Source organism: Erithacus rubecula (assembly GCF_903797595.1).
Source record: "Erithacus rubecula genome assembly, chromosome: 23".
Classification (NCBI taxonomy): Eukaryota; Metazoa; Chordata; class Aves; order Passeriformes; family Muscicapidae; genus Erithacus; species Erithacus rubecula.
The window spans coordinates 2279204-2295744 of record NC_136675.1 but is presented as its reverse complement, the minus strand read 5'-3'; the positions used below and the strand labels follow the sequence as shown (position 1 = coordinate 2295744).

At 45.3% G+C, this 16541-nt stretch overlaps 1 long non-coding RNA gene across 1 annotated transcript; it reads left to right on the top strand.

Annotated features, from left to right (window-relative positions):
• Nucleotides 1-216: 216 nt before the first annotated feature.
• Nucleotides 217-2048, top strand: LOC306811595. The gene is made up of 2 exons (XR_013776699.1): nucleotides 217-542; nucleotides 1252-2048. It is a non-coding gene; the product is annotated as an uncharacterized lncRNA (long non-coding RNA).
• Nucleotides 2049-16541: the final 14493 nt, after the last annotated feature.

Here is a 16541-nt window from a genome sequence, read left to right as displayed (position 1 = left end):
TCCTCACCAGCCTTGGGACCAGGATTGTGACCAAGGCTGAGAAGAGGAAGAGAATCCTCACCAGCCTTGGGACCAGGATTGTGACCAAGGCTAAGAAGAGGATCTTCACCAACCTTGGTAACAAGATTGTCACTGAGGCTGGGAAGAGGATCTGCAGCAGGCTTGAGAAGAAGATCCTGATCATCTTGGGAAGAGGATCTTTAGCAGGAAGGGAGGAGGATTCTCAGCAAGTTGGAAATCTGTGACACAGAACATCTCCCCACACCCTGCCTTGGGGCTCTTGGCAGAGTACCCATGAATGACCTCTGGCCATGCTCAGGTCCCACCCCAGGGAGGTTTGGGGGTATCCAGGTGCCTTCACCAGGAAGGACACTTGGTAATTTTGGAGTCCCCCAGTAACACCAAATCTAAAAATTTGGGGAGCAGGACAGCCTGAGCTGCAGGTCAGAATTCCACCCTGAGGATGATCCCTGGCTCAGGGTTTGCTCTGATCCCAGCCCAGGCTGGGCCTGCAGGAATGGAGGAAATGAGCTCAGCCACAGGTAGAAATTCCAATAATGGATTTTTAAAAGTTGAATAAATACTGAGCTGGGAGATTTGACCAGAAATATGGATTATTTGCACAAAAAAACCCCAAAAACAAAACAAAAAAACATTTGACATACCTTGGACCCAACCCTGGGACAATTCCACAGAAGCTCCAGTAGCCATGGCAGCTCCAGAGCTGTACTGGGACCAGTACAGGCACTGGGCCCCATCTCCATCCCACTGATGGATTTGGGATCGACATCTGATCCCAGGACACCCTCCCTGCACAGCCAGACCTGGCTTAGAACTCCTCCAAATTTCATTTTCATTTTTAAATATTTCTACACATTTAAGTCATTTGGAGTTTGGGGATTTTTTTAGTTTTTTTTGTTGCTTGGTTGGATTTTATTTGGCTTTTTTTAGCAGTAGAAAAGAAGAGCTAAGAAAACTTGTGGTTACTCTTTTTTTAGCTTAAAACCTGCCTGAAGATTTCATTTCAAATCGTGCTCAGGGAAAGTAAATTACATTTTGGCCAAAGGCCAAGTCCTGAATTTCTAATTAATTGAATCAAACTTTTTCATAGTGGAACCCTTGATAATTCCTATAAGCAATTTCCCTGGAAAGGCAGTCAGGGAGAGCCCTGCACCAAATCAGACAGAAATGAGCAGGGAGTTCAAAGGATTTGTTCTCATTAACCCTGGAGAAAATGAGTTCAGCCAGGAGCTGAGTGGCAGCCGCAGGTAGGAGCTCCAAAAATGGATTTTAAAAGGTTGAATAAACACTGAGCTGGGAGATTAGACCAGAAATATTGATTATTTACACCAAAAATATGCATTTGATATTGATATCAAGCAGCAACCAGCTCACAGGGGAATTCAAAAATGGAAAAATTTGGATCTCTATTAAAACAACTGATTAAAACTGGAATTAATAGCTCAGCTTGCCTAAAACCAGGCCTATTTTTATCAGCCTCAGCAGCTGGTCCAGTGAAAAACATGGCCAGTCCTTAGGAACTTCTTTAATTCCTTGGGATGGGAGAAAAAAATCCCACTTCTCTGGTACACACCAAGAACTGACATTTAGAATAAATAACAGAAATATCTGTTATTCCTGATTTGATCAGAGAATAACTGTTTGATTCCCAGCTAAACAGTTCCTGTGGAAGCAGAAATTAAAGAAATTAATGGAAATATCTATTTCAGGAATGATTAATTAGTTAAAGAGCTCAGGAGCATCACACTCAGGGGACTTGGAGGTGCCTGACTGGGTCCCTGAAAGGGAGAAATTCTCTGCCCTGTCCTGGAGAGGTCCCACTGATCCTCCTGTTTCCAAAAATGATCCCAGGGCACCCATTCCATCAAATTTTGGGGCAGATTTGGTTCTGCAGGACCCTCCAGCTGGAATCTGTCCCAGTGGTGCTGTTTTATCACAAAATATTCTGTTTTCTTTTATTCACCAAGGGGTGATCCTCAGAGTTTCCTGGCAGGAATTTCCTCTCCCAGGAATGTTGTCAGACCACAGTTCCCAACTCCTGAAGGATGGGATGGAGAATCAGCCCCAAGAGGAGCCTGGAGTGCACAGGGAGAGCAGGAAATTGGAAATTACAGCCCCCACAGTTGCCCTCAGGCATTTCCAGTCCCAGGTGCCTCACCACAATAATGAATTATTGAAATTGATCAACTAAATTAAGAATAAAAGCAGAAAATGGTAAATTGCACCTTTCATTTAAGGTAAAATCTTTTATTAAAATACCTAACATCTTAGGTAAGCTTAAGAATGGGAACAGAGAGGTTTAATTTCTTCAGTATTGGGTATAAAATTAGCAGGATTTGGCATTTTGGAAAAAGAGGAGGTTGTGGAAAATTATTCAGAAAAGCTCCAGACTAAGTGGATTAAATCTCTCTCAGAAGATGCAAGAAATAAGCAGAGAAAAAACAGAGAGAGGCAAAAATAAAGGATCCCAAAGGAAGTTAAAAGAAAGAATCCCAAAGACAAAAAGGATCCCAAAGTAAGCTGGATCTCAAGGACTGGGGAACAGTGTTATAAAAACAACAAAACCAAACTGAATCAGAGGCTGCAAAGGAAATTAAAACAAGTTGGGGAAAGAAAAAGGAACAAAGGGAAAGGAGAAACTGGAAAGGGAAAGGTTGAAAGGGAAAGAGGGAAAGGGAAATGGAAATGGAAAAGGGAAAAAAGGGAAAGGGGAAAGACTTTAGAAACAGCATTGGGAGTAAAGAGCTGAAGTCAGCTCTTCTTAAACCTATCAAAGAGAATTATGGATTAAAAAAATCCTAAAATTTGTGGAGGAGACAAAAACCAAAAAGATTTTGTCAGGAGTAAACACCCACCTCAGCATGGGAAGCAACTGGGCTGTAAAAGCCAAAGTCAAGCCAAACCTAAACCAAACCCAGATCTGCAGCTAGGGCAGACCAACTGCTCCTGAGCCCAGTTTTCCCTCAGGGAGGGATTCAGGGAACAGATTCCAGGTCCAAGGAAAAGACTGGAAGCAGATTTGGCACCAACCCTTCTCCTGCGTGGCCAGAGATAAACAAGGACCCTGCTCTGTTTGGTTTAGCAGGAACAGAACAACACAACTGTGAAATATCCCAGGTGAGATTTCACAGTTTCCTTTCTGTCCAGCGCTTGTTATTCCTGATAACATCCTGCTTGGATCCAGAAAATATCCCAGTTAAATTCCAAACCGTGTCCAGCATCCCAGGATGGATCTTTGCACATTTGGGCTTTACATTCACTGGAGTTTCACCACTGGGATCACGGAGCCCAGCTGCAATTTTTTTACCTTTATCTTAATTTCTAATGGATTTTTGCTGCTTCCAACTCTGAATTAATTGAAAAAGTCACATTTAACTGATCCAGCAGGGACAGGTCTGATCTCTGCTCCCTGGGACAGGGACAGACCCAGGGCAGGGCTGGAGCTGGGCCAGGGCAGCTCAGGCTGAGCTCAGGGAAAGGTTCTTCCCTCCCCCAGAGGTGCTGGCACTGCCCAGGCTCCCCAGGGAATGGGCACTGCCAGAGCTCCAGGGATGGGCAGGGGGATTGCTGGGGGGCAGGAGCTGGATCAGTGACCCCTGTGGGTTTTCCAGCTCAGCACATTCCATGATTCTGTAATTCCAGGTGACTCCTTTGGCACCTCTCAGCTCTGCCCCCTGTATTCCCTGTGCTGACAGCAATAGGAAAGAAAACATTCCCTTAATTCAGTATTAATAGAAGAACAAAGGGAAGAGCTTTTCCCTCCCCCTGCCACATTCCCATTGCCATCCCAGACTGGCACAGCTCAGCTGTCCCAGCCCAGCCCCAGTGCTGAGGATAAGGATGGACACCTGTGCTGTGCTGGGACCCTTCCTGTCCCCATCTGGAGATGAGAGCAGCAGCAGCAGAGCCAGAGCAGAGATTTCACGGATGTCACATGGAAAAGGCAGTGCCTGCTGTGCTCTCGGCACTTCTTGGGTCTCCCTTTCCTTTCCTGGATCCCTGAAATGCAGCTGGATTGGTGTCCTGGTTTGGAGGACAGATGTCTGCCAATAAAGGCAGGAGCTCCTCTTGAAACAGAGAATGTAAATCCCCTCCCTCCAAATTATTATAATAATTTTGAAATCAAGGGGCTCTCAGGCAAAGATATGGGAATTAGGAATAACAGATCTTTACTAGGAAAATTAAAATAGAAATACAGTATTACAAAGAACAATCCCAAACCCTGCCAGAGTCAGAATCCAAGCTGACACCTGTCAGTCAGTCAGGGTGGTGGCACAGTCCCATTCAATGGTGGCTGCATCCTCCTGCAGTGGCAGATGTGGTTCAGCTGGAGCAGTGCTCCTGGAGAAGGTGCAGTTTCCTCTGAAGCTCCAGGGATGATGTGGAAAGGTCTGGCTTTCCTCTGGAATCCAGTGGAAAGAAGGTGCCTTGGTGTCCAAAATCTCAGTTTTTCTCTGGGTAGGAAAGGCTTGGCTCCTCCCCTGGCTGGAGCATCTCCCAGTGGGATGATGGAATTTTATCAGTCATGCACTGGGACTCAGTGGCCATGAACAGGAGATATCTCCTGGAGGGAGGATGGGCTGTGGGAAGATAAAGATGATTGCCCAGCTGGTTTAAAGATGGCCCATTAGCAGATAATGTGTGCCAGGAGATCAGGGGCACTGCCCCACCCGGGTCAGCAGATGTGGACAGAATTCACATTGCTGGGCACATCAACCCAACACAATTGGGAAGAGCAGGAAGAACTTCTTCTCAGTGATTGAGGCCTGAAGAAAGGGCAGAGAGGAGCTGGAGTCTCCTCCCTGTGGATATTCCAGGGCCATTGGATGCAATCCTGACCTCTGGAACCTTTCTTGTCACTGCACCCTGGAGATGGGAGCAGCCAGCAGCAGTGCCAGGGCAGGGATTCCATGGATTTCACATGGAAGGAAATGCCCAGTGTGACCATCCAGGAGCATTTTGTCCATCCCATCCCAGCACCAGGGACAGGCACTGCTGGGGCTGGATCCCCTTCCCAGTGTCCTGACAGGTCCCTCGTGACCCCCCACCCTCACCAGATCCCCCCAGCTTTTCCCTGGCAGAGCCTCAGGAGCCTCATTCCATAAATCCATTTATTCCCAGGGCATAAACACAGGAACAGCCTCGACCTGGTGCCTCCAAGGAGAGACCCCAAAACCTCACCCTGATTCCCACATCCCCACAAATAATCCTAAAATCACACAGTCCCACTGCTCCACGTCCTGGGATGTCCCTCCTGAGCCAGGGATGTCCCTGGGTGTCTCTCAACCAGCTGAGGTCCCTTTGTCATCCCCAGGGTTGGCCCTTCCTGGGCTCCCCCCAGAGCTCAACCTGTGCCCTCCAAACTCCTCAACATTTTCTTGGATTTCTGAGTTCTGTATCTTCTTCAGGAAACTCCAGGGAATTTCCCCAGGAAATAGAGATTCCTTTTGGACTTGGCTCTTTCTCATCAGCTCTTTCAAAGAACTTCAACAGCAGATTCCATGCTGAATTGTGTTTAAAATTAAAACAGAAGCTCATCCCATCCTGAGCAGTGGGCAAGGCTGGACAGGATGGGGCTGGGAGCACCCTGGGACAGGGCAGGGGTGGCACTGGATGAGCTTTTCAATCCAAACCATTCCAATTCTGTGACTCCAACAGCATTTCTGAAATAATTCATTGACACACACAATTTGCATTAAGTCCTGAGAATCAGCAGAGAGGCCACAGCCACAGATGGGCCTCACACTAAAACAACCCCTCGTAATCAATATCCCTGAATAAAAATAATGAGGATTAAACAGGGTGTTCCCATCTCCCAGTACCACCACACCTTTTGTTTTCCAGACCTAGAAATGTTTTGTTTTTCCCTTGAATTGCACAAATTCTCCAGAGGATTCGTTATCCAGCAGGAAAACTAAACTGTCCCTGGTGACCTTCTGCAAAAAGGGAAAAATGCCTCAGGGCAGGGTTGTTGGTTTGTTTATTTTTTGTTTTGTTTTGATTTTTTTTTTCTGGGTTGTTTTTGTTGTTTAAAGAAAAACTTTTAACTGTTCAATAAATCAAACAAGGGGAGGGGGTTTGTGCAGCCATTTGTTGATAAACTCACACAAGGAACAAGGAAACCTGGCAAAGGAAGGCAGGGATTTCACAGGTACCTCAGGGAAATTGGATCCAGAAATAGGAAAAATAGGGCTGAAAATAAACAAGGTTTCTAAAGGAAAATCAGCCAGGAGTGTGCAAAAGATGAGCTGGCAGCATGGGCTCAAAATTCACATTTCACCAAATTTCTCCAGGGCCCTGCCCCAGCTGTTTGTGGTCTTTATTCAGGTGCCTTCCTCCCCTTCCCTGCTCTCACCATTTCCCTGGAATTCCTCTGCTGGGAAACTGAAAATATGAACAGAGTGAAGCTCTTGGGAGGGTGGGGATGGATTTTGGGGGGAAGGTGGGCTGCAGCCAGAGCTCCCAGCTCTGGAACCATTTCATATCTCAGGAACCCACATTTTCATATTAACCAAATACTGGAGATTCCCATCCAGATCTTGCCCCTAGCAGGTTTAAACTCCAAGTGAAGGAAATTCTGGGATCCCCAAGGATCCCTGAGGCTGCCAGAGCCCCTGGAGTGTTTGGACACCATTCCCAGGAATGCACATGGTGGGATTGTTGGGGTCCAGGAGCTGGGCTGGATCACTCAGGATATTCCCTAAATGTATAATAACCGAGTTTTCATCCCACTAAACTCACCAGAGCTCAGTGAGGAGCAAAAATCCCTCATCAAGGAACTTCAAACCCTGACCCTACACATTCCCACAGTAAAATATTCATTTTTCTTCTTCTATCCCTTTGAATTCAATCCTTTGCAGGGCTCTGCCGGTGGTTTGCTGCTCTCCAAACACCAAGTTGGGAAGTTTTAATTAGGCAGAGCTCTGGATTCTCCATGGAAAGGCAGGAAAAACATTGGGAATGAAGAGGAAGTGGAGACCTGGCATCCCAGCCTGGTGGGCAGTCCTGAAGATTCCCCCTCTTTTTTTAAATAATTGAATTTAAATTCCTCTAATGCTGAAACAAATTGAATCTCTTTAAAGCAAGAGTGTTGTCACGAGTTGAAGGAGCTCAGCTCGCTGCTGCTCCCAGTAAAAATAGAAATTCCTGGCACTAAGAATAGCTGGAGGCAGCAGCTGATCCCTGTCACCTGTCCCAGCACCAGCGTGTCCTTCCAGCAGCAGGGACAGCTGGGCATGGGGAAAAACGCCCCAAAATAAAGGAAAATGACCCAAAAAATATGGAAAAATGACCCAAAAATGTGGGAAAATTACAAAAAAAAAAAGATGCAGGAAAATGACTCAAAAATGTGGGGAAACAACCCAAAAAGATGCAGGAAAATGACCCAAAAGAGATGCAGGAAAAAACCCCAAAAATAGATGCAGGAAAATGACCCAAAATGATGCAGGAAAACAACCCAAAAGTGCAGGAAAATGACCTAAAAATGCAGAAAAATGACTCAAAAATGCAGGAAAACAACCCAAAAGTGCAGGAAAATGACCCAAAAATACAGGAAAATCACCCAGAAAAGATGCAGGAAAATGCCACCTAAAAAGATCAGGAATATGACCCAAAAATGCAGGAAAATTACTCAAAAAAGATGCAGAAAAATGACTCAAAAGTGCAGAAGAAGGGCCCAGGTTTGGTGGTGCTGGGAGCAGGGCACAGCCCCATCCATCAGGATGGGAAATTTGGGATCTCTTTGTTCATCTCTTCCTCATCCATGGCAATGTCCAAAGTGAAAAAAAAAACATGAAAAATCTGTGAAAAATGAACATTGCAAAGTCCTTCCGTCATTTTTTATCGAGGGCAAGACCCAAAACTTTCTGGTGATGGGTGTTGGGGTGGGATGAGGAAAAAAAATCCTTCAAAGATGAAAGATTTGAGCTTCTCCCTGCAGCTAAAATCTGCATTTCCCTGAGTGAGCTCAGGGGGTGTCACCTACCCCTGGGCAAATCCTTTGAGCAGCTGAACAAAAAAACAAAACCAAACAAAACAAAAACACCAAAAAACAAACAAACAAAAAAAAAAACCAAAAAGCAAAAAACAGAAACAAAACCAAAACAAAAAAAACCAGAAAACCCCCCCAAAAAAAACCCCAAAAAACAGAAAAAAACAAAAAAAAAAACAAAAAAAACCAAAAAAAACCCAAAAAAAAACCAAAAAAAGGAGACACTGGCTGGATTTGGGGATTTTTTTGAATCAGTTTGTCACTGAAATGAGAAGGAAATCAGGAGCCAAGCTCGCTTCTGTCAGCCCTGCTGGAGGCAGCAGATGGGGAGGGCCTGGAAATAGCAGGGCTGAGACGAAGTTTGGCTTGGGGCAAAAAAACCCAAATAACCAGTCCTGGACAAAGAAGAGGAATTTCTGCAGTTAATTCCCAGGTTTTGGGGCTTAGGAAGGTGAATTTCCTAAAGCAGAGATTTGTTGGTATCAACATCCTATAGATCACACAGGTGGTTATTAAAATGATATAAAGGAGTCAAGGAGCTGTGGGATTTATATTTATTCTTATTTATATTATATTGATATTTAAATTTGCATTTTTATTCTTATTTTTATTTATATTTTTATGTCAATTTGTATTTGTGTTTGTATTTGTTTCTATTTCTATTTTTATTTACATTTACATTTATATTTACATACCAAAATAAATGTCAGTTATTTCCCATCCTTTCCTGTTTTCTGCAGATAAATCAGTTTTGGTGGCACAGGTTGGGAAGGCACCGGGACATAGACCCAGCTTGAAGTTTAAACCAGAATGGCAGCAAAATTGGGAGTTTTACTGGAAATCAGTCAGAAATCACCTTTCCTAAAACATTCCTGGTTTGCACCATCCTCTGGCAATCAGAGTGGGGAGGTGGGACACCAAATTCCAAAAGGGTTGGAGCTCCTTGGGGAGATTTCTGTGCTCTGCAGGGAGAAACCAGAACCTCAAAGGAGCCTGAGAGTGCAAAACTTCCAGTATTTAGATCTCAGCTATTTCCAAATAATTCCAAATTAGTAATAATTTATATAAAGGATTATTAATCTTATTACAGGGAGAGCTGAGGGTCTGATTTTGCAGACAAGCCCCCATCACGTGCAAAACCACCAAAAACTCAGGAAAATTGACACTTTAGATACATCCCAACATCAAAATCCTGCTCTCCCCCTTTTCCCCCTTCTCCTGGGTCAGGTGTGGGAAACACCAGGGAAAAGCAATGGTTGTGTTTGTCTGGAGCAGGGAACAATGGGATTTGCAGGCAATTAAAACCCCAATTTGCTCTAGAAACACATGCAGGCAGCTCTCATTGATTCCTGTCAGCAGCTGCAGAGGATGAGGCTGAGCCCATTTCTCCTCCAGCCACTTCCCTCCCCGGGGATCCTTGGCAGACACTGAGTGCAGAAGGAAAATCCTTCTCCAGCTCATCCAAAAGCTACAATTTGGGCTTTTTTTTTTTTTTTATAATTTGGAGCATCAGCAGTGGTGGGAAAAACTGCCCAGAGCCCCAGGGCTGTGTGCTGATCCCACAGAGGGATGGCAGGGATCCCCCAGCACAGCCAGGGATGCATTCACTGCAAAATTCCTCACTGGAATTGCTCAGAAATTCCCATTTTCCCACAGTTTGGCATATCCAGGCCTGTGTGAGTACACAGAATGCATATGTGTGGGTAAATATTTATCTATTTATATATTTTATATAAATATATATTTATATATAAATATAATTTTATATGGTTTTATATTTTTATGTTTTTATATATTTATAATGGCTTTTAAATGTTTATATTTATATTTATATTTATATTTATATTTATATTTATATTTATATTTGTACCTGTCTGGGAGGGTTTCAGGAGGCAGCTGCTTCACCTCATGTGCCACTCCCTAAATTCATGATTTATTTTGGGAGCCAAATTCCCTTCCCTTTCCTCAACCGCCCAGCCTCCTCAGATTCCTATTTCCCAGGCTTTTTATGGCACAGAAATCCACATTTTTCGCAGCCACAAGCTGGGATCAGCTGGGAATTTGTCACCTGATCAAGGAACAGTATTGCAGGTCCCAGGGGCTGTAAATTGATTTTTGTCTGGCAGGAGCAGCCTCGCTCTGCTTGATCTGAGGCCTCATTTGGGGCAGCAGCAGCTCTGGAAGTGGGAAATGGAGAATGTAAATCCCCTCCCTCCAAATTATTATTATAATTTTGAAATCAAGGGGCTCTCAGGCAAAGATATGGGAATTAGGAATAACAGATCTTTACTAGGAAAATTAAAATAGAAATACAGTATTACAAAGAACAATCCCAACCCCTGCCATAGTCAGAATCCAAGCTGACACCCGTCAGTCAGTCAGGGTGGTGGCACAGTCCCATTCAATGGTGGCTGCATCCTCCTGCAGGGGCAGATGTGGTTCAGCTGGAGCAGTGCTCCTGGAGAAGGTGCAGTTTCCTCTGAAGCTCCAGGGATGATGTGGAAAGGTCTGGCTTTCCTCTGGAATCCAGTGGAAAGAAGGTGCCTTGGTGTCCAAAATCTCAGTTTTTCTCTGGGTAGGAAAGGCTTGGCTCCTGCCCTGGCTGGAGCATCTCCCAGTGGGATGATGGAATTTTATCAGCCATGCACTGGGACTCAGTGGCCATGAACAGGAGATATCTCCTGGAGGGAGGATGGGCTGTGGGAAGATAAAGATGATTGCCCAGCTGGTTTAAAGATGGCCCATTAGCAGATAATGTGTGTCAGGAGATCAGGGGCACTGCCCCACCCGGGTCAGCAGATGGGACAGAATTCACATTGCTGGACACATCCTGTACTGCAACCTAAGACAGGGGAGGAAAATGGATTTTTTTTTGGAGAATCCAGGTGGATCAAAGGCTTTGTGTGCAAGCACTGGCAGGGATGGATCCTGTGCCAATCCTTGAGATGTTTTGTGGATTTAAGCTGAATTTAATGATGTCCCAAAGTCTGGAGCAGGAACCTGACCCTCTGGGTCAGGATTTCATTCCTTCCCATGCCAGAAATTCCTTTTAACCAGAAACCTTCACTCCCTGTGTGTTGAAAAACCCTCCTCAAATATTCATTGCATGGAATCCCAGAATCCTGGAGGCTGGAAAAGCCCTCTGAGATCAGATCCAACCATTCCCAGAGCCCAGCCATTCCTGTTGTCCCCAAATGCCACATCCAGAGTTTTGAAACCTCTCCAGGGATGGATCCTGTGCCAATCCTTGGGATGCTTTGTGTGACCTTCATGCATTTAAGCTGAGTTTAATGATGTCCTAGAGTCTGGGGCAGAAACCTGACCCTGAAATTCTGGAATTTAGGAAGGATTTCATTCCTTCCCATGCCAGAAATCCTTTTTAATGGGAAACTCTCCTTCCTGGGGTGCTAATGAGCTTCCCTGAGACTCCTTCTTGGCCAGAGCTCCTCCCAGTTGAAGATTTTCTGCCAAAGCAACTCCTAATTTAGAACTGCTCTGCCTTAACTCGAATTTCTGCTCAATTGACCTCCCAGGCTCCTTCCTCAGTCATTCCATGGAAAATATGCTCCATGTGCAATTCCCAGCTTGGCTTTTTTGGGGGTTTATTTATTTATTTTGAACTTCTCAGCACTTGCAGACTCCAGTCTGGAGCATGAAAATTATTCCTGGGTTGGATTTTTTTGCTATTTCCCAGGGTGTCATCACTGACAGACTTGGCCAACTCAAATATCACTTAGAATTGGGATCAAAGTACAGGAAAAATGGAAGAAAAGCAGGAAAATGGAGCAGTTTGGCCTGCCACAGGTGCCCTGCAGTGACACCCTCCCCCCCCCCAAAAAAAATTAACTGGGTTTTGTGGCTTTTAATTCAGGTTTATTATAAATTAATTCAAATTAATTACATTTTCAGCTCTAGCTTTGCCAAGGTGCCACAGAATCCCCCAGCTTCAGCCTTGAATAAAATAATTCATAGAAATAATTATAAATTATAAATAATTAAATGTCCTTATCTCAAAAATGAAGAAGGGTCAAGCCTGGGGGTTCTGTGGAGGGATTTCTCTGGAATTTCTGAGGATTTCTCTGTCCAAAATATCTCAAAATTGTCTTAAAGAGAAACCCATGGGTGGTCCCTGGGATCCCCCTTTGGGTTTGGGTCCCTCTTTGGGATTCTCCCTTGGGTTTGGTCTCTTTCCTCCTCTAAGGAAAAGCTGAGCTTAAAGCTGGAGTCTTTAGAAAGGGAATAAAACCTCCCCAGCCTGCAGGAATGATGAATGCCTGACGTTTTTTAGGAACTTTGAGGGAAATTTCTCCCAGGAATCCCCTAGGGTCCAACTCAGGTTCAACACTGTCCACCCTGGACTAGCAAAGTTATTGCAGCTTTGTTAAAATTCCTCAGGATTTTTCAGAGTCTCCAGCAGACTTTACCTCATTAAAATCTCGTCTCTTTTAACCTGCATTGTGTCCAGTTTCCCAAAATTCCAACAATTTTTGGACAGGAAAACCAGGACCAGCTGCTCAGGGCATTTTCCCTGCCCTTTTTTTTGAACACAAACCTGTTTTGTTTTGTTGGTTTGGTTTTTTTTTTGTTTGTTTTTTTGTTTTTTTTTTTTTTTTTCCAGGGAGAAAGCTCCAGGTGGGAGAGTTGCCTTGGGACACAAAATTTGATGGATTTGAACATCAGCAAAAATCCTGTTCCAACCTGTCCCTCCTGGCAGGACAACCAGGAAATTTGGGGATGTTTTGGGCATTTGGAAGATGCTCAGCTGGGAAAGCCTGACACAGCAGGATGGAGGGGAGGCCAAACATTAACAGAGGGATTATTATAAATAATAGAATGAAAAACAAATAGAATTTTAAAATTCCTTAATTCCTTTTAAAATACAAGTGGAAACTGTTGGATTTTATGTGGTTTGTCAGTGTGAGAGGACAAATTGAGGTTTCCCAGCTGTTCCTGAGGTGAGGAATGAGGCCACGGGCGTGGTTTGAACCTTATTCCCCAAATCCCACACCAGGATCTCCCAGGACAAGCCCAGGGAGGTGAAGATCAGGTTCTACTTACACTCCTCAAGAAAACCCAGAAATTCCCCATTTAGGAGAGGAATTTAATTAAACTGCTCCATTTTTGAATCTCTCTGTTTAAATGCAGGAATGAGAGGCTCAGATTTTATGGATGTCAGGAGGAAGATCAGTTCCAGGTTCTGTGCAAACCACAGAGGAAGTGTTTTCATTTCCAACCTGCAGCGTTTCTCCTCAGCTGAAATAACCATTTTTTATCCTCTCTGTGCTCCCAGAAGCCCAGAAATCTGCAGGGTTCCCAAATTTTAATTTACCAGGAGGTGTGAGAAAAGAAACACAGAATTCCCTCTTTTCCAGCTGCATCCTTGAAAGTGGGAGCCTCTCCTCCAGGAATGGGGCCTTAATGATCCATCCCTTTTTTATTAATGAACTTTAGGAATGTTTCTTTATGCTGCTTTCTTTCTCTCTTTCTCTCTTTCTTTCTGTCAAGCATCAAAATCTGGGTGGTGGGAGATTCCCCATCAATTCTTCCAATTAATTGGAGCAGTTTGGGATAGTGGGAATAGTCCCTGGGATGGGATTTAAGGTCTCTCCCAACCCAAACTGGAGTGGAAATCTGGGAAATCTTTGCTCGTCAATATTTAACTGGTGGCAATGTATTATTTTAAGGGGGTTTTATGGGAAAAAAAAAAAATGTAATCATTACTGGACCTTGATCTGGTCAGCAGGGTTTGGAGACCTTCAGTGTCACCCACCCAGGAGCCAGGATTGTTTTGTAATCAACCCAAATTCCTGTTTCCACTGGGAAAAGAAATGTCCTCGTGCCATGAAGGATTTTAGGGACACCATTTATCTCTTCCACCAGCCTTATCTCCCTTCCAGCCCCAAGATAAAGCCCAGGAGTTGGAGGGCACAGCCAGGAGTTGCCCAGTCCCATTCCCCAGCACTGAATTCCAGGCATTCACAGCTGTCCCAGCTCCTGCTGGATTATTTTTCCCCTCCCTTCACCTCAACCATTATTCAAATCTTAATTATACCCAACAGTTCCTCACCACCAACTCAGTAATAACAGAAAATCCCAGAATCCTGGCTTTGCCTACAAAAATGGGAATAGAAAGTGTCCTGCCCTGCCTTGGGATGATTCCAGGGAAAGCAGAGCTGCAGAGTCACTGCTGCCCTTCCACCTGGGGAAATCTCTGTTTCATTCCCACTCCCAGCCCAGGCAGGATGGAATTGAGTTTCCTTCCAGTCCCCACTGGAATATTTCCCCTCCTCCCTGCACTCCCCAGGAATACCTTGGGAATGCTCAGGAATGTGGGATGGAAGGTGGGGATGCTGCAGCAGCTGTGGGGGTTATGAGGTGCAGCAGAACCAGCCCAGGGCTGTCCTGCTCGGGCCTGGCACAATTCCAAGGGCTCCTGGCAGCTGGATTTGCTTTAATGGGAACAGCTCCCCTGCACTGCATCCAGATTTCCCCCCCAAAAAAGATCCCAGCGTGCCCAGGAGCTCGTTTTCAAAGGGGTGCAGTCAGAAATGTGTTTTTCCCTCCTTTGCTGTGCAAGAACAGGAAAAGGGCTAAGCCTGGTTTTAATTTAACCCCTTCCACAAAAACAGGGCCACATCTTCAGAAAATCAGGAAGATTTCAGAGGAAGGAGAGGAACCAGCTGCAGCTGCTGCTGGCCACACAAAGGAACAGCAGGGGTGGTTTCCTGGGAAAAGGGGGAGGCAGAGGAAAGCCCCAATCCCAGCTGGGTGTGCCTGGGATGGAGCAGAGCTGGGAGCTCCCAAGGGAGGGATGAGCAGAGAGAGACCCCAGTGGGCTGGAGAAACAGTCCTGACAAACCAGGAGTTTTGTGCCTGTGGCATCCCAGAACCATTCTGTGAAATCTCCAAGCACCCACTGGAGGGGAGAAGTGAAGCTGGAAAGAAATGGTGGGAGGACCCATCCTGATCCCAGGAATTCCTGGAGCATCTCCCACCATCTGTGACTTGCTTGGTGGATCCATCCTGCTCCTTACAGGAATTCCAGGAGCATGTCCCATGATCCTGCACTTTCTGAGAGGACTCATCCCAATTCCAAAAATTCCTGGAGCATCTCTGTCTTGGGTTGCAATACAGGATGTGGCCAGCAATGTGAATTCTAACTGTTGTAGCCGGGTGTGGCAGTGCCCCTGATCTCCTGGCACACATTATCTGCTAATGGGCCATCTTTAAACCAGCTGGGCAATCATCTTTATCTTCCCACAGCCCATCCTCCCTCCAAGAGATATCTCCTGTTCATGGCCACTGAGTCCCAGTGCATGACTGATAAAATTCCATCATCCCACTGGGAGATGCTCCACCCAGGGGAGGAGCCAAGCCTTTCCTACCCAGAGAAAAACTGACATTTTGGACACCAAGGGACCTTCTTTCCACTGGATTCCAGAGGAAAGCCAGACCTTTCCACATCATCCCTGGAGCTTCAGAGGAAACTGCACCTTCTCCAGGAGCACTGCTCCAGCTGAACCACATCTGCCCCTGCAGGAGGATGCAGCCACCATGGAATGGGACTGTGCCACCACCCTGACTGACTGACGGGTGTCAGCTTGGATTCTGACTCTGGCAGGGTTTGGGATTGTTCTTTGTAATACTGCATTTCTATTTTAATCCTAATTCCCATCTTTTTGCCTGAGAGCCCCTTCATTTCAAAATTATAATAATAATTTGGAGGGAGGGGTTTGCATTCTCCATTTCAAAGAGAAGCTCCTGCCTTTATTGGCAGACACCTGCCCTCCAAACCAGGACAATCTCCCACTCTCCTGCAGTTCTGGGAGGACCCATCCTGCTCCTCCCAGGAATTCCAGGAGCATCTCCCACCCCACTGGCTCCTGCTGCTGCCTGGGAAATTCCTTCAGAACTCTTTTTCCTTGAGGTTTTCATTATCTCCACTGTGGATCTCACCTTCCCTACACCAGGAAAATCCAAATTTCACCACGAGATTGGAACCAAGGTGGAAGAGGAGCTTTGTGTCCCCCAGGACTCATCCCCAAAAATTCAGGGAAGAGGGAGAGAGGGTCAGGGCTGAACCCCAGGAGGCTGAACCCCCAAAAATCTCACCCAGAGATCATTTTCCATGAAAGATGTAATAAAATTCCAGCTTTAAATTGCTCCTGGATTATCACAATACCCCTCCATGATAGATCCAAGTGGCCTTCAATCATTTTACCAAAACCTTGGGCTTTTACCAAATGATTTGACTGAAGTCTGGGTTTCTACCACATCCCTCAAGCACAGGAACCTCACCTGAAATATGGGAAAATCAGGAATCAAACCTCAGTCCTGGCTGGCAAAGGATTTCCAGCTTGGCAGCCCAGTCTCCTTGGAAGAGCAGGAATTAATTTCCTCATGATGAGCCCTGAATTATCATTTTTGTTTACTTTTTTCCTCCAGTTTTAGGGATTGTTGTGCTTTGTTAGCACAATCCCAGGATTTTGTCCCACAGAACTGAAACTTGGGCAGGAATTCCTTTCCCTGC